Source organism: Eumetopias jubatus, unplaced genomic scaffold, assembly GCF_037043125.1.
Source record: "Eumetopias jubatus isolate StellerSeaLion01/CBP00866 unplaced genomic scaffold, mEumJub1_p1.0 scaffold_4, whole genome shotgun sequence".
In the NCBI taxonomy this organism is placed as follows: domain Eukaryota; kingdom Metazoa; phylum Chordata; class Mammalia; order Carnivora; family Otariidae; genus Eumetopias; species Eumetopias jubatus.
Genome location: NW_028274810.1, coordinates 120,754,873 through 120,778,578, shown reverse-complemented (window position 1 = coordinate 120,778,578; position 23,706 = coordinate 120,754,873). Strand labels below are relative to the sequence as shown.

The 23,706-nt window shown below is 43.0% G+C and overlaps 1 pseudogene; it reads right to left on the bottom strand.

Annotated features, from left to right (window-relative positions):
* Nucleotides 1-6,600: 6,600 nt before the first annotated feature.
* LOC114211104 (general transcription factor 3C polypeptide 6 pseudogene) lies at nt 6,601-21,885 on the bottom strand (annotated as a pseudogene).
* Nucleotides 21,886-23,706: the final 1,821 nt, after the last annotated feature.

The window sequence follows — 23,706 nt, the reverse complement described above, 5'->3', positions numbered from 1 at the left end:
ACAAAAAAATTCATGCATTTATTCCTACAACATCCTGTTCTCCTTCAGACGTGGGCATTATGCTCATCATGACTCTGCTTGGAAATTATTGTGAAAGTGATTTCCATGTCATGAACTGTCATTATTGACAAGGGGCAAAGTTGTACCCAAGGTTCTTTCTCTCTCTAGATCCTGGCTGTGTAACAATGCTTCTTACAAATAATTGTAATTCCCCCTTCAGCTATGTATGTATGTTTGTAAGATTATAAGTGAAATAAAGTATTATCCATAAATAGTATTATGTCATCAATTCCAAGAAAAAAAAAGCACTATAGCAAAATGATCTGGAAAAAAGAAAACTCTGAAAGTTATTTTTCCTTCGTCTATTAAAAGACGGGGTGGACTAGTTGGTTTCTGAGGTCCTTCTAGCATTAATATGATGTTCTTGGATTCTATGGGAGTTGTAGACAATTGTGGACAGCAGATGTGCAATATAATTGCCTCAATAGGGTATTTGTCTCTCACTGACTCTTTGGGAAATGGTGGGCATGTATTTTGCTTGTTGTTATGACTGGAAAATCTGAGCCATAATTATAGTAACATCCACAGAATTTCCCCTGTGGTGTAAAATACAGATAGACTCTTATAAGACTCTTATAATATTATCCCTTGGTAACTGGTATTCATGATGGCTGGAAATCTCTGTGTGGCTCACTGAGATTGGGACTGGGCTTCTTGTCATCTGGCTCTACTTGTCTGTGGAATGCCCAGGCCTTGGGGTTGGTTCCAACAATCAATTCATTCATCCATCTGACAAATATTGATTAAGCACCAGCCAAGTGCTGAGCATTATGCTAAGGACTGGGGACATAGGATGAGTAAGAGCTTATGGTCAGAAGGGAACACACATATGCAGTGCATTCTGTATTGGGTGCTTAGAGTGTGCTTGGCTCTTGACAAACAGAGACAAATAAGAATGAGAAAAGTAGGAACAGACACATGTGTTCAAGTTCTGAGGTTACTAAGCTATGATATCTAGGGCCCAGAGGCTTCCTAGAGGAGATGGCATTTATTTGTAGAGCAGAGTAAGGGATTACCTAGTAGCTAAGAAGACGGCCATCTCAGGTAGTTAGAACAGTATTCCTCAAATTACAGGGGCATGAAGCACATGGTGTAGTGAGCAAGTTGCAGGTCGCTGGGAGGGCCTCAGTGCTTAGAGCCTTGAATGAGCCTCCTATGCCCATCTAAGATATCTCCTGCCCAAAAGATTGTGGCATGAGAACGACAAAGCTGCTCTTCTGCAACTCAACATGGATACAATTGGTATAAGCATCGGTAAGAATAATAGCAAATATTGATTGAAGGCTGCCCATAAACCAAGCACTGCTTTAAACACTGTGCATGTTTTATCTCATTTCAATGTTACAATACTCACAGAGTAGGTAGTATTATTGTCCCCAGGTTACAGATGAGGAGATGGAGGCACAGAGAAGTCAAGCGGACAGACATCACAGAGTAATTGAGCAGAAGGGTCAGGAATTGAATCCAGGCAGTCTGAACCCAGAATCCTGTCTTCTATTATAGTTTGTTTATTACATTTTAAACTTTGAAAAATCGGGCAATGAAACACATGTGGAGAAGTGCACAGATCATAAATATACAGTTCTATACAGTATAATAGGGGTCATGAAACTGTGGCTCACAGGTCAATTCCAGGTTGCCATCTGTTATTGTAAACAAGGTTTTGTTAGAATACAGCAATGCCCATCATTTACGACCTGTCAGTAGCTGCTTTTGAACTTCAGTGGCAGAGTTGAGTGGTCAAGACAGATGCGTATGGCTCCCAAATCTTAAAATATTTCCTCTATGACCCTTTACAGAAAAAAATATCTGTGAATCCCTGTGTTATCACACTGTGAGCATGGCTACCACCCAGGTCCAGAAATAGAACGTACCCAATGCCCAGAAGGCCCTGACATGCTCCTTAGGCCCGACCACTGCTCCTTCTCCTACCTAATGATAACCGCCTCTACTTCTCACACTGTGGATTGGCTTTGCCTGTTTTCAACTTTATGTGAATGCAGTTATACTGTATGTGAGCTCTGCCATCTCAATTTCTGGGCTATGCTGGGGTGCTTAGCATAAGACCACAAAAAAATGGGAAGCCAGTCTCATTTGCCCTGAGCACTCAGTAGGTGAGTATCTAGGAGACAAGGCACACTGGCCCATGCCTTGCTCTTCTGGGAAGAGGACATTTGGTGTTCACCATTTCTTGGTCCCAAGTTGAATTGCAGCTCTTTTTGACTACCTCTACAAGTTTTCTACTGCTGCTCTAACAAACTACCACAAACTTAGTATTTCAAACAATATGGAATTTATTTTCTTCTGTTTCTCAAGGTCAGAAGTCCAAAATGATCTCACTGGGCTAAAATAAATGTCAGTAGGATCGCGTTTCTCTGGAGGCTCCTTGGTTCCCATTCTACACACTCTTCCCGGATGATGCCTGTTACTTTCATGACCTTACTTACGGTCTCTGTGCTGATGACTTGCAAATCTCTACCTCTTCCACCTCCCTTCTGACCTTGAGACCTGCATCTCCAATTCCTTGACTGCCTGTCTGACATCTTCTCTTGAATGCCCCCACACACCTTGAACCCACACGTCCGCACTGACAGGACTTCCAGGGTTTACCCAGCTCCCAGACTGGTACCACTTTCTACCTAATTGCTGAAAGCTGATTTCCTAAAACTTTCTGGATTTTTATCTCTTATTTAACCTCGAGATTCAGTCATTTATCTCATTCTGTCCATTCTGTATCCTTAGTGCTTTCTGGGTATATCCATGTCTCAGCATCTCCACTGTGATGGCTCTAGGTCAGACTTCCTGATTCTTGTCTAGATCACTCTGCCTATATCCCAGCCATGGTCTTGCCCCTTCCACATGGTAGCCAAAATGGTTTACCTAAAGCACAATCTAAGTCTCTCTTTTCCCCATAGAGTTAACCCTTCAAAGACAGGTTTGTGCCTTGTTCACTATCATGCTCTTGACACCTAGCAGAGCACCTGTAACAGGAAACTCTCAATAAATACATGTTAGTTAATTGCAACTCTGACCTATCCATCTGCTGCAGGCTCTTCTTTCACATCCTCCCACCTCATTGGGCTTTCTCCGATTCTAAAATCCTCTATCCTGATCTGGGTTTCCCTTCTCCTTTCTCTCACCTCTGTGATTCAAGAGCATCTTCTTTCCAAGAGTGATCTCTACCTTAATCACAGTGCCTGGTCTATAGCAGATTTCTAATGTATGTTTGATTAATTAATGAATGCTTACATGAATAAAGAAATGGAGTCACGAGGCTGTCAGGGATCATTTCCCAGAATTTGCAAACATGCTCAGACTATTTGTATCATCCAATTGAATATTGTAGGGCAGGAAATGAACAGCTGATTTGGGCCAGGAGGGACTAGGAAAGGTTATCTGGTCCAGTCCCTTGACTCAAGGCAACATTTCTCAAAGTATGGCAAGTCCTGTAAGATACTCTAGGAATTCAGTGAACTAGGCCACAATTCACCTTCTGTTGGGGACTGACATTGCATTGTAGCATACCGAAGAAGAAACAACTCGACAGTAAAAGGAACTCCTCAACTTTTACCCTTTGAGTTTTTACTTTTACCCTACTGTTTCTCAAACAGAGGTGCCATGGGGCCCTTTCTTTCCGGTAATAGTTACTGACATCCTGCAGATCCAGTGTCCCAGTTGATATACTGTGGGCACTTGTCAGCCTAAACAAACCTTGACTTTTTGTGTGACTCAACTTTTATAAGGTGAATAGAATTTATTTCCAAGAATATTCTCCCTGCAGTATGAGTTGATTGTGTTCAGAGGAACCTGAAAATGACATATTTTTTTTTAACCTGCCAGAGCAGAAGCAGGTTTTAATGTTCCCTTTGTCAAAGTAAGCTTTGCCTTTAGTTGGAGGGGAGGAAGAAAACCCAAGTAATTATACAGTGACGGGGACTGTTCTTTTTTCTCCCATTGAGTACCAACGTCGGTCTTCTCGAACAAAGGTGCTATTGAAATTGTGAATCATAAAATTGATTTTTCCAACTTCTGGGCACCAGCTGGGCTCAGTAGGAAAGGGTCTCTAGTACAGAGGAAGGCATTTTTTTGCCAGAGGTACCTTATTGTGTCCTTCAAGGGCTTCATACAACTATTCTGCATGCCATTTGTTCGTTCCACAAACATACATAGAGCCTCCATTCTGGTAGGTGCTGGCAATATCCAGATTAACAAAACTCACTTGTGGCCGCCCTGAGTGAGTAAAGATGGAATAAACTCATATGCCATTCTTCTCCTCCGTTTTTAGGGCACTCAGTATGGACCAATAACCATGCTAGGTGCTTTCATTGTCTTTTTTTTTCTTTTCAGAATATAAAACTTTATTGTCCTCTTTAATTTAAGGTAGAACTACATCAGTCTAGATCAGTTTCTTTAGCAAGATTACAAATCTCAAGAATCTTCCATTCTACTTCCTTATGCTTCTCTCTGTTTTTCAAATGCATAATTATTTTTTTTAAAGATTTTATTCATTTATTTGAGAGAGAGAATGAGAGAGAGAGAGAACTTGAGAGGGGGGAGGGTCAGAGGGAGAAGCAGACTCCTCGCTGAGCAGGGAGCCTGATGCGGGACTCGATCCAGGGACTCCAGGATCATGACCCGAGCAGAAGGCAGTCGCTTAACCAACTGAGCCACCCAGGTGCCCTCAAATGCATAATTATTAAACAGGATTAAGTGTGGCTATTAGAAGAGTGACTTAAGAGACAATCTATTTCTCTCACATCAAGGCCAAAGGTAGGTAGTGGCAGTGCCTTCTCTGCCTGAATAGCAGCAGTCACAGGTTTGGAAGGACATTCACACTCACAGGACCCAATAGGCCTTATGGGACTGAACCCAGTACCAGACTCACTTAACTTCATAGGAAACAGCACAGCAGTGGGGTGCTTGTTTCAACAGGAGGTTTTACTCTGGTTCCCAACTGTCAGTTCAGGTGTAAGGACATAAGATCATTTGGATGGGTGCAGAAGCCATGCTGGCTTAGAACCTTCAGGCTTCCCAAGAACCAACATCTCTTGAAACAGCCATGACAGTAGCTTTCAGGAATCTTTTTAATAAGAAACACAGTCCTTGGGGTGCCTGGCTGGCTCAGTCAGTAGAGCAGGCAACTCTTGATCTCAGGGTTGTGAGTCCAAGCCCCACATTGGGCATGAAGCTCACCCAAAAATACAAACAAACAACCAAACAAAAAATACACAGTGCTTAAGTAAGTCCAAAGTCTGTATTTTCCAATGGGCATTTATAGCTGTTGTAGTCTTCCTGGTCTAGACACAGTTTACCAATAAAGGGTCTTTTTTTTTTTTTTTTTTAAGTAGGCTCCATACACAGTGTGGAGCCCCATGCAGAGCCTGAACTCATGACCCTGTGATCAAGACCTGAGCTGAGATCAAGAGTCAGACACTTAACCAACTAAGCCACCCAGGTGCCCCAATTATCTTCTCTAGCATAAAATCCAGAGAAACAGTACCAAAAGGTAAACTTGAAGTCATTTCACCAGAGAGAAAAAGAAAGGGTTTATTATTAACCTTCTTTATGCTGGGCATCATATCAGGATCCAATCTTTTATTTTGTTACCCTGTCCCTCATGGCTCCTATTTCCAAGATTTCTTTACAGTCCAAAAAGCCTGCTGAAGCTCTAGCCACCACATCCATGTTCCAGCAGGAAAAAAGAGAAGATCAACGGGCCCATCTCCCTTTATGCTTTAAAGTTTAAGGAAACTTTCCTGAAGCATCCACCACTCAACACTTATAATTCCATGTCACTGGCCAGAACTTAGTCATATGGCCACATACATAATATATACACATATACGGGCACATGGCTAACCTGAATAAGTCTGGGATGGTTACAAAATAAAAAAGAAAGAACATGTCATTAGCAAAATGGGTCAGAGATAAGATGATGGAAGAAGCAAGAGATTTACTGGCTTTGAAGAGAAGAGGACCATAAGCCAAGGAATGTAGGCAGCCTCTAGAAGCTAGAAACGGCCATCGGATGACAGCAAGAAAATAGGACACTGATGCTTCAAAGTGTCAGTGTTGGCAAAGAATTGAAATCTGTCAACAACCAAATGAACAAGGAAACAGAGTCTCCTCCACCCCCAACCTCCAGAAAAGAATGAAGTCCTGCCAACTCCTTGATTTTAGCCCTGCCCATGTCAGATAGCTAACTTACAAAGCTGTAAGATAATACACTTGTGTCATTTTAAGCCCCTAAGTTTGCAGTAATTTGTGATGACTGCAATAAAAAACTTATACACTTACCTTAATAAAACTTCCAATTTAAAGGACTTATCAGAGAAGGGTCCCTATAGTCATTTATACCAGATTTTTAAAAATTCAGTTCATATCGGGTCCTTAATGATGGGTATATTAAACTATGTTATAATCACAAATGCATGTATAATCAGCAAAACTAGTAAAATAGTGAACAATTGAGAGCTACATGGTCAATTATTTTATATAAAAACTCCAAAAAGTTTGTTACTAGTTATAATGAGAAATACTTCATCTAAGAGTGATTTCCAAGGCAGTTTCCATATGGAGTTTCCATAAAAAAACATATCCTTCCATCTCAGAAGAAAGGATATCAAGAAGAGGACCAGAATTCTCTACTTCCGAGTTCAGTGATTCACCCTGTTCGTAACTCAAGTTTGAATTATCTTTCCTTTGAATGTCTTGCTCTTCCAACTCCAAAGATTTATCTGAAGCTGGAGCTATAACGGTGTCATCTTCATTTTCATGCAGAAAGCTACAAATCATGTTGGGTCTAGAGGAGAAATCATTGTCCTTGATTTGCAGCCATTTCACACCACTTATGCTTTCTTCTCCTTCTTTCTTTTCTGTCAAAAAGTTCTTGTCATGCTGAGTTTTCTTCATTGCATGGCATTTATATTTTAGTATTGTTTTATTACTGCCTTCTGCATCACAACATTCAACATTTACTTCAAATGTAACATAGGTTCCACGAGTGTCTTCATACTCTCCAGCAAGGACATAGCTGCCCCCTTGTAGAATGGGCCTCTCACATCAGGGAAATCCAAATCAAAATCTCAACGAGATACCACCTCACACCAGTCAGAATGGCTAACATTAACAAGGCAGGAAACGACAGATGTTGGCGGGGATGCGGAGAAAGGGGAACCCTCCTACACTGTTGGTGGGAATGCAAGCTGGTGCAGCCACTCTGGAAAACAGTATGGAGGTTCCTCAAAAAGTTGAAAATAGAGCTACCCTAGGATCCAGCAATCGCACTACTGGGTATTTACCCCATAGATACAAATTAGGGATCTGAAGGGGTACGTGCACCCCGATGTTTATAGGAGCAATGTCCACAATAGCCAAACTGTGGAAAGAGCCAAGATGTCCATTGGCAGATGAATGGATAAAGAAGAAGTGGTATATATATACAACGGAATATTATGCAGCCATCAAAAGGAATGAGATCTTGCCATTTGCAATGACGTGGATGGAACTGGAGGGTATTACGCTGAGCGAAATAAGTCAATCAGAGAAAGACATGTATCATATGACCTCACTGATACGAGGAATTCTTAATCTCAGGAAACAAACTGAGGGTTGCTGGAGTGGTGGGGGTGGGAGGGATGGGGTGGCTGGGTGATAGACACTGGGGAGGGTGTGTGCTATGGTGAGTGCTGTGGATTGTGTAAGACTGTTGAACCACAGACCTGTACCTCTGAAACAAATAATACACTATATGTTAAAAAAAAAAAAGAAGAAGATAGCAGGAAGGGAAAAATGAAGGGGGGGAAATCGGAGGGGGAGACGAACCATGAGAGACGATGGACTCTGAAAAACAAACTGAGGGTTCTAGAGGGGAGGGGGGTGGGGGGATGGGTTAGCCTGGTGATGGGTATTAAGGAGGGCACGTACTGAATGGAGAACTGGGTGTTATATGCAAACAATGAATCATGGAACACTACATCAAAAACTAATGATGTAATGTATGGTGATTAATAGAACATAAAAAAAAAGAATATAAGGAAATGGATGGAATAAAAAAAAAAAGGAATGGGCCTCTCAGTGTCAAGTCCCCAAATCTTGCATTTATTTTCACATTTTGATGGAAAGTCTGACTCAAAAACTCTGGACAATTCCATCAGGACCAACTGCTCTACTTCTTCTTCTTCTTCCTCTTTCCTGTCCTGCTGGATCCACTCTCAGTTGCCGCCATGATTCCACAACGTTTTCATTGTATTGATAAATCCTTAAAGTTACCTGGGAGATGGTTATCACAACCACATTATAATTCCAGAAACTGAGGCTAAGGGACTGAGTCACACGCCACAGTTAGTAGGGGATAGTGTCAAAGTTTGAACCAGGCATGTCCCCTCCATGGCTCATTGCTCTCACAATTGGACAACGTGATGTTATTGGTGGAAAGTTTAAAGGTTAAACTTTTGCTAAGGGTCAAGGGTGAGCTGGTATAAAACAAATAGCCACCAAGTACGGTGTGCCTGTTTTTTAGGAGCTATCACTCAGCTGCAGCAGCAGCAGAAAAACTTTTCCATCCTATCTCAGACCTCATGCAAATTCCCTCACAGCAACATTGGCTTTGTGAAGAATTACATTTCCTGCTGCAGTGATTAGATAGACAGGCTCCTTTAAGTCCTATCAGCCAGAACTTAGCCCTGTGTTTTGCTGGTAGGTCTTTGAATGCACCCTTCATGCCAGCTTTCTCCCTCTTTGCAGTGGGATAATAATGCGAGGCTCTGTGTCTTTCATTCACTTCCATCTACATCATTTCCTTTGAAATGTACCTATTGCCCTGTTAGCAAGACAGGTGGTACTATCCTGGTTTGTGAGTGATAGAACTGAGGACCAGAAGAGCCCAAGGCCATGGCTGAAGGTCACACAGGTTAGCACCCCATAAACACTTCCATCCATCCTAGTACTGACAAATGGTATGATATACTTTTCTGTGTATCTGTCTCTTTTCCTCACGGCAGAGTACCTTGAGGGCAGAAGCTACGTCTTCCCCCTGTATTTTTCTAAGGTATAGCCAAGAGTCTAGAGCATATCAGTGTGTAACACATTTAAAAGAGTACGTCCTTGAGTGGAATCTGGGATTCCGATTACTCCTGAATGTTTACCTCCAGCCCTCAACACACCTTGCAACTCAAGACATATCTAAATGCCAACTTGATAGCTCTACATGCATGCTGCAGGCATCACAAAAATAATGTGACCAAAGCAGAACTCTTTATTTCTCACTACAAACCTGCTTTCCCTGGGTTTTGCTATCCCAGTAAGTAGCTTCAGAGTGTTGTACACCAGAAACTGAGTTATCCTTGATCTTTTTGACTCTTTTTCTTCTTTTGTCTACTTTTCAGGCCTAACTGGTCACCAAGTCCTCTAGACTTTATATTCAGAATGCATCCAGAATTGTCCGCTTCTTCCAGCAACCCGTCTTTACCCCAGTCCAAGCCACCATCTTCTCTTATCTGAACCATCGCAAATACCGTCCCCACTGGTTCTCTTCCACTTGTGTCCTCTTGCAATCCATTCCCCAGGAAGCACTCAGGGTGATCTTTTAAAAAGGAAAATAAGACCAAATCACTCTTCCACTTAAGACTCTTTGCTGGCTTTCTTGTCATTGAAACAAAGAAATAAACAGACAAATTCAAACTTCTGTCCTTGGTTTGCAAAACCCCTTGTGATCTGATCGTTCCACTCCTGTGACTCTATTCATTACCTCTCTCCGTGTGTTCTCCATGTTCCAGCCATGCTAACCTGCTTGATATTCCTTGGACTTCCCAAGTTCACTCAAGCTGAAAGGCATTTGCACTGGCTATTCCCTTGGTCTGGAGTGACTTGTCTCTTCATCCTGTTTACATGGCTGGTTTCTCCTTGTCATTCAAACCTCAGCCTCCATGTGACCTCTTCAGAGAGGCCAGCCCCAACCACCCATTTTAGGTAGCCACATATCTACTCTCTACCAAATTATCTTAAGTCTCTCTTTGGACAACATCTATTCTGATCTGAAATTCTTCTTGTTTCTTTTGTCTGTTTCTCCCTCTAGCTTTCCACCCTCTGGATTATAAACTCCAGGAGAACAGGAATCCCTCTGTCCTTTTCAATGCTATGTTCCTTATATAGTGCCTGAAATGTAGCCTGAGTCCCATGAATATTTATGCAATGGCTCTCAGAGGTGTCACTTCACACTGTATAGTGATTGTTGGTGCTTTCTGCAGGGTGGATGGTCAAGGATTAGAAGGCTGTCTAAATTAATTCTTGAACAGCCTGGAATGAGATATGTTTTTATACCTTGTTTTTCAGAGGAGTCAACTGATGTTCAGAGAGGTTGAGCAAGTTGCTTATGGTTAATAGTTCATCATGACTAATTAGACTTGGAAGGCGAGGGAAAGAAAGGAATCAAGGATAATTCAGATTTCTGGTATGAGAAAACATGGAACTCTCTCCTAAGATGGGAAAATCTGTGTGAAAACAGGTTTTCAAAGGGAAATCTAGAGTTCTCCTTTGGTCATGTTATTCTTGTAGTGCCCAAAGACGCCTTCTTCTTCCCAATGATAGGATCAAGATTTGAGCTCCTGCTCTGAGCCCCAAATGTCATGCTGTCTTCCCCAACAGTGTTTTGAACTTTCACAGTCTCTTTCCTTCCCTGCAACTGGGGTGCTCCATCTAAGTGATTTTCCATCCAACTTAGAGAGGTGGTGGGCCATGCATTTCTGCAGTCTTGAGATAAGGAAGATAATATTCCAACTGGGAAGTGTAAGTGATACCTCTTTAAAAGGAGGCCAAGGAGGCAGTTTGCTTTGTATGTTGATGACTGATAAGTGGGGCCTTTGAAGGTTTGGGGGAAGAAGTGAATTTCATGGTCAGAATGGGGAGGAGGGAAAGCACAGGAAGGGCAACCTTTGCCCACAGCCAGGTCTGTGATAATAATGTTACCCCCTAATGTGGACAGGGCTTTACAGTTTCCAAAGCATTTCACATTGCTTATCATTCATGAACCTCACAACAACCTGCAACATGGGATGTTTATTCCTAATAAACAAAAGAGGGAACTGAGGATCAATAGTATTAAGTAGTTGTCCAAGGTTATAGAGTTACAAGTGAGATGAGGCAGACCTCGAAAGCTGGTAGTCCAAGTAACATCCAGGCTCCACATGCCACCCTTCTCAAAGAAACCCTGTGGCCCTTCATCTCCATCCCCATGTGGAAGACCCTATCCCTCTCTCCCTTCTACTTGCCTCTATATTTTGTCCACTTCAGTTCTGAAGTTCACTGTCTTGCCAAACTAGCTGAAAAGCTGAGTTTATTACGATCTGGGGCGTCTGTTGAAGAATTAGCTATCAGTCAGTTTCGGGAAGGTTATTGAGAAAGAACAAAGCAGTGAGGGTAGTCGGGAGGATGTGTGTTGCTTGGTGGCACTCATAGATCTCTTTCCTGTGCTTGAGGTCAACGATTCTCAAACTTTAATGAGCTAGAGAATCATGTGGAGAGCTTATTAAAATGCAGATTACTGGGTCCCACCTACCAGAGATGCTGATTGAGTAGATCTCAGAGGTAGGACCCAAGAATCTGCATTTCTACGTAATGCTGATGATGCTGGTCCAAAGACCACTTTGAGCAGCACTGCTCTAAAGCAGCTGCACCTGCTTGCCCTCCTTGGCGAAGTCCAGCTGAGGGAGATAATCTCAGGTGGTGCTGATAGAAGTATCTATTGATACAATCTCTCGGGGGGGGGGAGGGGGAGCAATTGGCAAATTCTGAAAAGTGTGTTTTGACCAACAGTTCCACTTCTGGGAAATTTATCTTAAGGGAGTAATTAAGAATATGAGCAAAAATTTAGGTACTATGTGCCAGGCATTTTTTAGAAGCCCAATAAATCTTTGTAGAATGAGTTGAAGGAGAAGATGCTCATTACTGAAGCATTTATAATGGGGAAAAATTGGAAGCGATCTAAATGTACAAATGTCAAAAAGGATTGATTGATGACCTTAACATACGTATTCTCAGTTGGAAACCTTTAAAATGTTAGAAAGGATCGTGACAATATAGGATATGTGAAAGCAATTAGCATGACTTCATTTTGTTACATATTTTCAAAAACAATAGTGATGAGATAGCAGTTAATTCATGTTGTGATGAATGGTGTTTTTCTGCTTTTTGCTCATGATAAGCATGTATCAATTGCATCACAAAATAAAACGTCTAGAATCAGCATAAAAGTGTAATTCTTTGAGAGCTCAATTCTCTGATTCAGGACTTTTTCCTGGATCTGCCATCTTGGAGAAAGCAGGAATTTTTAGGTTGGAGGGAGGAATGTTCTTTGCCTTTGAAGAGGCTGTTGCAAACCCAGTTAATGGAAACCAGATGTGTTTGAGCCTCGGCTTTCCGGCTGGGTTGCTCTTTATCTTGGAGCCCACCCTTAACTCTGGCATGAGCTATCCTTTCCTGTGGGGCTGATGTGCAAGGCTGGTTTTTAGTGGAGGTGAGCACCTTAGGGATGTAAACATTAACTGGATTGGGCATTATTTTGAAGTCACCTTGGGCAAACTGTATACATCTCCTTTGAAACTTTTAAATTAATCAGTCAGTATTAACCAGCAATGATTGTTAGATCAACATTTCAGTGGATGTGATTGATTGCTGTTTGATAATTGAAAAAATAGCAAGAACACTGGTATCCGCTTTCTGCATGAAAAGAAATGTTACCACTGATAATCTCTATAGCAGATATGATGTTATAAGCATGAAAATTTACTCATCTGGACTGTTAAAATGAACGACATTGCCTCTGCTTGGCTGAATTGTGGGTTAATCCTCTTTCCATTTTGCAAGTATTTTCATGAAATAGGTATTGACTTTCTAATCACTCACTAAAAGTGTAATAAAATAGGAACTAGTTAAGAAAGATGTTGCTAGAGGGGAAGAGGCAATTCAGTAGGTGGGAAATTTAGAATTTAGAGATGGGCATGCAGAACCTGGCAGTAATCTGTGTGATTATTGATAAATTGCTTCAGGGATCTGCCTTCGTTTCTCAATTTTTGACTTGTGTGGATTTTGAAGTCAGACATTTAAGTTAGTGTTATGTTTATCAGCTGTATAACCTGTGGGGGGTGGGGGAGGGAGGAAATCCTCCATCTTTTTTTTTAAATTTTAATTTTATTATGTTATGTTAGTCATACAATACATCATTAGTTTTTGATGTGGTGATCCGCGATCCATCGTTTTCGTACAACACCCAGTGCTCCATGCAGTACGTGCCCTCCTTAATACCCATCACCGGGCTAACCCATCCCCCCACCCCCCTCCCCTCTAAAACCCTGTTTGTTTCTCAGAGTCCATCATCTCTCATGGTTCATCTCTCCCTCCAATTCCCCCCCTTCATTTTTCCCTTCCTTCTCCTAATGTCCTCTCTGCTATTCCTTATGTTCCACAAATAAGTGAAACCATATGATCATTGACTTTCTCTGCTTGACTTATTTCACTTAGCATCATCTCCTCCAGTCCCATCCATGTGGATGTAAAAGTTGGGTATTCATCCTTTCTGATGGCTGAGTAATATTCCATTGTATATATGGACCACATCTTCTTTATCCATTCATCTGATGAAGGGCATCTCGGCTCTTTCCACAGTTTGGCTATTGCGGACATTGCTGCTATGAACATTGGGGTGCATATGGCCCTTCTTTTCACTACATCTGTCTCTTTGGGGTAAATACCCAGGAGTGCAATTGCTGGGCCATACGGTAGCTCTATTTTAATTTTTTGAGGCACCTCCACACTGTTTTCCAAAGCGGCTGTACCAACTTGCATTCCCACCAACAGTGTAAGAGGGTTCCCCTTTCTCCACAACCTCTCCAACATTTGTTGTTTCTTTCCCTGTCCATTTTTGCCATTCTAACTGGTGTAAGGTGGTATCTCAGTGTGGTTTTGATTTGAATTTCCCTGATGGCTAATGATGATGAACATTTTTTCATGTGTCTGTTAGCCATTTGTATGTCTTCTTCAGAGAAGTGTCTTTTCATATCTTCTGCCTACTTTTTGACTTGATTATTTGTTTTTTGGGTGTTGAGTTTGAGAAGTTCTTTATAGATCTTGGATACCAGCCCTTTATCTGTAGTGTCATTTGCAAATATCTTCTTCCATTCTGTGGGTTGCCTCTTTGTTTTGTTGACTGTTTCCTTTGCTGTGCAGAAGCTTTTTATCTTGATGGAGTCCCAAAAGTTCATTTTTGCTTTTGTTTCATTAGCTTTTGGAGATGTATCTTGAAAGAAGTTGCTGTGGGCGATGTCAAAGAGGTTACTGCCTATGTTCTCCTCTAGGGTTTTGATGGATTCCTGTCTCACATTGAGGTCTTTCATCCACTTTGAGTTTATCTTTGTGTATGGTGTTAGAGAATGGTCGAGTTTCATTCTTCTGCATGTGGCTGTCCAATTTTCCCAGCACCATTTATTGAAGAGACTGTCCTCCATCTTTTTGGATTGCAGTTACCTTGTTGCAAAAGACAACCTAGATCCTCACATTAAATAGGTCCTGCTCAGTACATGTTTGTTGTGGTAATGATGCTGATGGTTAATACCAAATCTCAGCAAATCTTCCACCTATGCACAGATTCGACCCTATTTGCTAAGCCAGAGAGTGAAAATGCATTTATACTCATTAGTTTCATTATGAGAATGATGACATAACAATCCGTTGGAAAAGAGTTAAAAAGAAAATGTTCTGTAATCCCAACACTTCAGCACAGTCATTGATGGATACTTTTTATAGTGAAGGTCAGCAAGGTTAGAAAAATAAACACTTTGAGTTTCAGGTTGGAGGTTGGATAAGAAGGCTCTTAATTTCTCTTCGACTCTGAATCCCTTGATTCCAAGGACCTACAAAGTTAATTTGGAGATACCTTCTTTTCCAAGTAGTTTTGAGGTTTAGCTGAAAAAATAATGAAATACTCTTTAAGACATTGAACCTCAGCACTAATTTTTATGATAAGATATTGGAGATACAATAGCTTCATTCATTCAACAATTCAACAAATATTTAATGACTTACATGGAAGTGACAATGTAAGTCATGACTTACATGACTTACATTGGAACTATGTACTGGGGGTTACAGTGGTGAACAACAGCAATAAAAAACACAGTCTCTGCCCTGGTGGATGTTACAGGCTGATTCAGGAGACATACTTTAAACAAGCAATCACATATATAAATACAGAGTTCCAAATTGTCATAGGGATTCACAAAAACAAGTAGAGAGTTCTAAGAGGGGGTGTAATTGGGAGCCTAGTTTAATTGGGGAGTCAGATAATATCTTTTAAGTGATGCTTATGATGGCGGATGGGTAGAAATCAATCAGCTTAAGGGACAGGATGGGTGGGGCTTAAGGAGTATGGGAGTGAGGGCTCCAAAGTGAGAAATAACTTGGTCTTATTTGAGGATATGAAAGAATAGCGTCGTAGTTAGGGAGGGACAGGGTGCATGGCATAAGATGAAGCTGGGGAAGTCAGCTGGGTCACATGGAGAGGGATTTGCTGCTATGGCAAACTATTTGGATTATCCAAAGTGCAAAAGGGGACACTGAAGGGTCTGGAGAGGGCAAGTGGCCTAATCTCTCCCTGCTGTGTGGAGTTTGGATTAAAGCAAGGGGTGGTGGCAAACGGAGAAGCGGGGAGGAGAGATAGAGGCCCCTGGAGTGGTCTAGAAAAAAAGACGATGATGTCATGACTTAGGATAAGGTCAATGAAGGGTTGAAAAGTGGGTGATTTGAGTATTTTTGAAGTCAACTTCATAGGACTTGGTGAAAAACTACTGATAAGAGTTAAGGAGAAGGAGGGTCAGGAGTGGCTCTCAGATTTCTGGTCTAAGAAACTTGACAGAGGGCAGTCCCGGTCCCTGAGAGAGGGGAAGCAAAGGGGAGATTGGGGTCAGATTTTTAACAAGTTGATTTTGAGATAGATACATGTGAGACATTCAAGTGAAGATGGCAAGTAGGCAGTTGAATATACAGATCTGGCAATTGCATATGGTTCATTTCTTTTGATGATTCTAAGAACCAATGAACTTCTCTACTGCTTTTGCAGTTTTTAGTTCTTGTCCATCTATGAGGCATCCATGAGGCAATACGAGGTGATTTCTGTATTACCTTACTTAGCCCTGTTATGCAGTAAACTGTTGTTCTGTTCTAGCTAGCTATCTCTATCATCATCTTTATTACCTTTTATCACCTGTCTACTGAATTTAGTTTTCTGATCTCCACCCATCCATCCATCCATCCATCCATCCAACCATCCATCCATCCATCCATTTCCCCAGAAATAGACATATGCCCAAGATCAGAAGGGCATGTACAAGATCTTTAATCTATTCACTGTATAGATAAGGAAATTGAGGTCCAGTGGAGAGAAACTTCTAGTCCAGAGGCACTTGGTGCCAGTTAAAATTCCACTTCTGCTTGTTGCATCTACTCCATTTCCTGAACCAGTATTTGTCATCACCGTGGCTCCTTGGAGAATGGCTCTACCAGAAGGCGGGAGAGAACACTGCCAGGCCTTACTAGGTAGAGTGTGCCCCAGTTTCCAGCATTTCTCCCCCATGGTGTTTAAATGTGTGGGGCTCCCCTTTGAAGTCCTGCAGAGTGAAAGCGCCAGCAGGCGGCCTCTTCCAAGGAATCTGCAGTCAGTCTGCTAACAGGCAGCTTGTCTCCCCTGCTGCTGGGGCAGGACAGAGAACAGGTTTATAACAGGGGACAAGATAATGATCAAAGGACAACTTAGACTGATGGTTTCAGAAAATCTTGTGTGATTGATTTAGAGGTGGAGATGGAGGGACCTGATGGCCTCTGAAGGTTGCAGATTTGGAATCTGCCAGGAGTTAACTCTTTGGGAACTGCTGTACCTCGCACCCCCAGAACAGATGGAATGAAGCATCAACAGGGTGGTATCAAAGTCTACTTTCTTTTAACAAGTTCTGCCTGTCCCTGACTTATCTCTGCCTTGAAATCACCCCAAACTTTGATGATGGAATGAAATAAAAAAGGAGGAAAGTCAAGGAGGATAAATCTACTGCTAATTTCTATTCTGAATACATTAACCCAGGAGTCAAACTGATCCTAATAAGCTCAGTGGTTATGTTTCTTGGCCAATCACTGTAGTGCATATTTATTAAGTGCCTGCCAAGTGCTAGGCACCGCTGGGAGCTTAGGGGCTCACAAGTAAGAAGATGGGTTTCTCTGTGTTGTGGCTCTGGGCTCCACATTTAGTCTTATTATCCCTCCATTCTCCCCATCATGAGACCACACGCTAGTCTCCCTCTGACCGCAGACCTTGGCCTCTCTTGCCAAGAAGGTCCTGCTGCCCCCTGGTCTGTCCTTTGAACATTTCTTTATCTTTCAAGTCTCATCTCAAGGGATGAGTCCCCAGGCTTCAGAGAGTGACTGGCTGTGTACTTGCGGGGGGGTGAAGCCCAAAACTATGGAAGCCACCTGGAGACATCCCCTTAGAAAGGTGACAAGAGCTGTCCAGCATTAGAAATTGCTGCTCACTGGCTCTGCAGAAGTGGTGTTTGGGGGTGGGGTGGGGTGAAGGGTGGTGGCAAATGTGTATGAACTGGAGGAAGGCATGTCACAAGCAAAATGTAGCCCCTTCATGACCAGCCTCACGACTGTTTATCTCCATCATGCTTAGTTTCTTCCTCTGTACAGTGGGAAGAAAACTGCCTCCTCTCCAGGTTGCTAGGGTAATAGAAATAGGTGATGATTATGAAGCAAAGAGCATCCCTCTGCCCACCTCTGTCAGTTTCGGTTTTCTGGAAAGCAGCTGCGAGACAGAAATAAATGGGCAAGAGCCTTGTTGGGGGAAATGCTGGTGCAGGACCAAAAGGAGAGTGAGTCAGGGAGGGGGAAAGAGGCTCCTCCTGTGGCATGGACCTGGTCCTTGGGAAGTAGGGGGAAGTAGGAGGAGGCAGGAAGAGCTTGAGACCCCACCGCAGCTCTGATGAAGTCTCAGCCAACAGACGAGGGAGCCAGAGCCGACTGTCCCCTCAAGGCCTCCTGCACTGAGAGGTGAAATGGCCTGGTCCTAGTCTCCCTGCTGTGCTCAGTCATCAGCTGGGAGCAGCCCTGAGAACAAAGCCCTGGGCCCTCGGCGCGAGAGTCTGCCAGATCCTCACGATGTGGCACTGGAGGCTCCCTGAGCTCCTTCCAGCAGGTTCTCTGTGGAGAGACATCTGAGAAGAAAACTACCACAGCGGCCACACACCCCTCTTTCTTCTTCCCTTGTCTGGGTGCAACTGGGCTGAACATTTCTACCACTTACTGTATCAGTCTGCCAAGACTGCCATAACCAAATACCACAGAATCAGTGGCTTAAACAACAGAAATTCACCTTCTCACAGTTCTGGAAGCTGTTGGCAGAGTTTGTGTCTCCTAAGCGCTCTCTCCGTGGCTTGTAGATAGCCATATTCTCCCCGTGTCCTCACGTGGTCTTTGCTCTGTGTGTGTGTACCACCGCTGTCGCTGCTTATAGGGACCCCGTCATATCGGAGTAGGGCTCCACCCTATGACCTCATTTAATTTTAATTTCCTCCACAAAGGCCCTGTCTCAGTACAGTCGCCTTGGGAGTTAGGGCTCCAAAATATAAAATTTGGGAGACACAATTCAGTTCGTCACACTCCTGAACTTCACCCAGTTGTCTCTTCCCTCTCTTCATTCAGTTAATGTTCCTCCCCTCTCTTCTCCCTGCTCCCTCCCTCTCCCTCTCCCCCCTCTCTCTCTCTTCCCTCTCTCTCCCTCCTTCTCTCCCTCCCTCTCTCATTCTTCAAATTAAGAGCCTGTCATATTTACCCAGTGTGCTAGGGATGGAGAGATAAAGATGCAGTTCTCTCCCTCAGGAGATGACCACTTACCGGGAGGGCGCTAGTTGGGACTGCCAGGTGCTATGATGAGAATGAGCCTGCAGGTTGGACAAAACACAAAGGAGAGATCTCTGATCCAACCTGGGCTTGCTGGGGGTAGTCCAAGAATGCTTCTTGGAGGAGGTGGCATCCAAATGAGTGTTAAAGAGTGGGTAGAATTCAGCCTGGAAAAAGATGTATGTACAAGTACAAGGGGTCCTGAGAGATTATAACCTGTTCAGCCAAGCGCTGTTAGTCCAGCATGCCTGGGGCATAGGGCAAGCACTGGGAAGTGTGGGAGCCAGGAAGAGAGGGGTCGTGCTGGTACTGGTGCTGGCACGGAGGGACTGTAGATCACACAAATCCTGATGCCCTGCTTGGAGCTTGAGTTTATCCTGAAGGCTGTGACAATGTCCCTTTCCCTCCTTCCTTCCTTCTGGTGGTTAAATATATTAACAAACCAGCTCTCCATTTCAGGGTGCCAGGACTCGATCTAAGGTTCACGGTGCTTTTTCTCATGTCTTTGCCAAATCACAGATGCAAATGATGCTTACATGGAAAAGGCATCTTTCCCTTCCCTCCTGCGCCTTCCTTGCCCCCACCTGCCCACTCCGAAGCTAGACCTGCTGCTCACAGACATGCAGCTCTCCCTGTGCTATCAACAGGGACACGCCACCATCCCCCTGTTATTAGTGTAGTTGCTGCACACGTCAAGCAAAGGCCTTCCTCTTAGGAGCAGCATGCGAAATGGCCCAGAAACATCATATTAAGACCTGAAAGATGCAATTTAAATTTTCTGTGGCTGTGGAGATACCACCGACATGGTGATTACATATGTCGAGCAAGTGTAAAGCAGCAGGATGCCCTGTAATTGGGGATCCCAGACTGTGGGCTGTAGTTGGGGGTGAAGACCCGGTGAAAGGGGCATGCACTGCTGGACAGTGCTCCTGTACGATAGACGTATCACACAGGTTCTCGGGGTTATTCATCTCCCATGCAGAAGCAGAGAGCAAGCCCTGAGTCCAGAGACCTGGTTGCTGCTGATGAGGAAGATCAGGCGCGGGAGAAGTGTTGGTGTAAGGTCATTATCACACAGCTAGTTCGTTGCAGAGTCAGAACTAGAATTCAGGACACTGAAATGCAAGTCCAAATCCCACTTACTTGTTCGTGAAGCATATTTTCAATGCTTACAAAGTTCCAGGCTCTGTAGAAGGGAATTGGGACACACAGGGAATGAGGAAAAGGAATCTCCCACCCGGGAGTTTATAGTTGGACTACGTCCTAGAAGCATCCTGGTATTTAACAGAAAATACCAAAGCCTGGCCCTAACCCCAGAAATTTTGACCTAATGGGACTTTGGAGGGGCATAGGTATCAGCATTTTCTAAAGCTCCCCATGATGTAGAACTCTTCGTCCAGAGTCATGCTGTCCAGCACGTGGCTATTGAGCATGTGCAATGGGCTATGAGACCAAGTTCGAGCAAAAGAATAAAAAAAAAAATCTCAGGAATAATTTCTTATGTTGATGCAACACTGAAATGATAATACTTTGGATATGTTGGCTTCAGTAAAATATATCATTAAAACTAGTTTCACCTGTTTCTTTTTACTGTTTAAAAATGTGGCTGCTGGGGCGCCTGGGTAGTACTGTCGATTTAGTGCTGGACTCGGTTTCAGCTCAGGTCCTGATCCCAGGGTGGTGGGATCGAGCCCCACATACGGCTCTGTTCTCAGCTTGGAGTCTGCTTGAGGCTCTTTCTCTCCTTCAGCCTCTCCCCGCCCCCGCCCCTAAAATAAATAAATCTCTTCGAAAAATGTGGCTGCTAGAAAGTTGAAAATATGTATGTGGCTCATATTAAGATTCCACAGGTGAGCCCTGGTCTATAAGACATTAACATTTTCTTTAACCACTCTACAATCTCTCTCTCTCTGGTTCATACACACAAGGACACAGAATGGTCTAAATAGAATGACTCCTGATCATATCTTGGGCAGAAGTAGAAAGAAACTTTGCCCTCAAGTCACACTGCCTGGGTTCTAATCTCAGCTTCAATGATTATTTGTTGGATGACCTTGGGTAAGTCAACTCTCTGTGCCTCTATTTCTCCATCTGTAAAATGAGGAGAATGGGGTTATTTAAGTTTTCATTGAGATAATGTTAGCTATTATTATTACTCTCCCCTCTCTGGGTCTTTTCTGTTGAAATTTGCTTCTCAAACCCCGTTCTGTGACCACTTGCCACCGAACTGAAACCTTGTCGTAGTCACTTACAGAATGCATAATTACTTCTAGCTAATCGCAATCTGCAAGCATCAGTTTAATTTCATATTATAATCCATTGTCATAACAAAAAATGTAGCCCCTTCTTGGACACCTGGGTGGCTCAGTTGGTTAGGTGTCCAACTCTTGATTTTGGCTCAGGGTTGAGATGGAGCCCTCTGTCAGGCTCCGTGCTCAGTGGGGAGTCTGAGGATTTTCTTTCTCTCCCTCTTCCCCTTCCCCTGCTTATACTTTCTCTCTCTTTCTAAAATAAATAAATCTTTTAAAAAAGGTAGCATTTTCCCCTTCTCACTGCCTTTTTGTTAACGTCCAAGGCAAAGAGAAGTTAGATGAAAACAAGATGAGTCAGTGCCCCCCCGCCCCAGTTTCTTTACCAGCTTCAAATGACACTTTGAGCTGGGGAGCTTACCAGTGGAAGCCAGGCTAAAATATTCAGGCAAATTTCTTTCTGAATAAGTTTCATTGAGACTTAGGAGTTTATCTTTGGTGGCAGGGATGTCTGGGTGAGGACTAAGTGCAGGACTGACTAGATAAATCTTTGTCCGACCTGTGGGGGCATTTCTTCCATCTTCAGGCTGTTGCGCTCAGAGTAAAGATAGTCCCGTCCCTTTAAGATCCTGTACTGCATGCTTCGCTCCACACTAACGGAAGTCTTGACACAGCCCTGTCCTGCCAATATCCCAGTTCCTTTAGAAGATCAAAGCATTGCAAACATTTTTGGGGGGTGCAGTAGGAATGAAAACGAGTTATTATTTCATCAGAATCTTCAGAAGTTCTGGTCTGGGACTCATCCAGGGATGAAGGGGATAGACAGCCACATACCCGGGGAATGAGTTTGGAGGGAATTCTCTTGGGGTGGTTTCACTAGAAGAGAGCACATTCTGTATCATGGATGTTTTTGGCATATTCAGAGCTAGCTAGTGCCTGACACCTGAAAATAAGTAATCCACCCTTGAGGATCTGTGGAACCACTGAGAAAAGTCTAGTGACCACCCATCAACCGGGCAACAGCCAGAGGAATCCAAAAGAGACACATTTGAGACTTGAGTCTTGCACTAAATATGTGGACACAAGAAAACCACTTACCTCTCTCAGACTCCTTTTCCTTATCTGTAAAATGGGAGCAATCACATCAATTTATAGGGTTGTTAAAAAGGTTAGATGAGAGGATGGGCATAAAAGTGTCCAGTGAAAAGGCTAAAATGAGGGCTGCAAAGACAAAAGGGGGCTGATAATTCTGAGCAGGCAGAAGGTAATGTGATGGGGAGTCACCAGAGATTCTGGCAGAGGAGCTGTGCTAGACACGATGGATTTATTGGGTTTTTGATGATTTTAAAATTTTTATCTTACCACAATAATAATACTTGCTTATTGTGAAAAATATGGGGGAAGGAAGCATAAAAAATAAATAATTTGTAACCTTACCACATAGAATGAATAGTGCCTGTTAATTTTTTTGGGAAATCTTCATCACATAAAAGTTAATTTTGTGAAATAAAAGAGAAAGAAAATTCCAGTCATTTAATATTATTTGAACACAAAGGCATGGCTTGAGCAAGGAGGACATCTGGGTCAGGGGTGGGGAAATGTAACAGAAGGTAAGGCTGGAGACATATCAGATAGATTTTGTATGCAAAGGCATTAGTGATCTTCCATTTTTACTTTCTTTTTTCAAGGAAAGTCGTAAAACCTTAACTTTCCTTTTTTTTCAAAAGGATTATTTATTTTAGAGAGAGTGCATGTGCAAATGGGGGGAAAGGCAGAGGGAGAAGAATCTTCAAGCAGACTCCCCATTGAGCACAGAGCCCAACTCCTGGCTCGATCCCATGGTCCTGAGATCATGACCTGAGCCAAAATCACAAGTCGGACACTTAACTGACTGTGCCACCCAGGAGCCCCATAAAACCTTAACTTTCTCTGCCTCCTTTTCCTGCTCCCACATCTTCTGATTTTCATCAATTCCTTCAAATACATTGGCATGATTTGCCATGGGAAATGCATACTCTTGCCTAACCAAGAAAACAGAGGGTAGGGGGTCCCTTCCATCCCTGGCGGAGTTGCTGTGCCAGAATGCCTAGTCACCTCATGTCACGTGAATTGTGTGCCTGTGCTGGGTTCCCATGTGGGCTGTCCATTGGATTATTAATGATTGGAACATGGTGGAACCTTCAGGCCCTCAACACTGCTGTACATATAAACCTTCTAGAGTGCATTTTCCAGCTTTTGGCTTCCTGGCCCGGACATCCTCCAAATCTCCTGCATCTTTTTTTTTTTTAATTTTTTATTGTTATGTTAATCACCATATATTACATCATTAGTTTTTGGTGCAGTGTTCCATGATTCATTGTTTGTTCATAACACCCAGTGCTCCATGCAGAATGTGCCCTCCTCAATACCCATCACCAGGCTAACCCATCCCCCTAGCCCCTCCCCTCTAGAACCCTCAGTT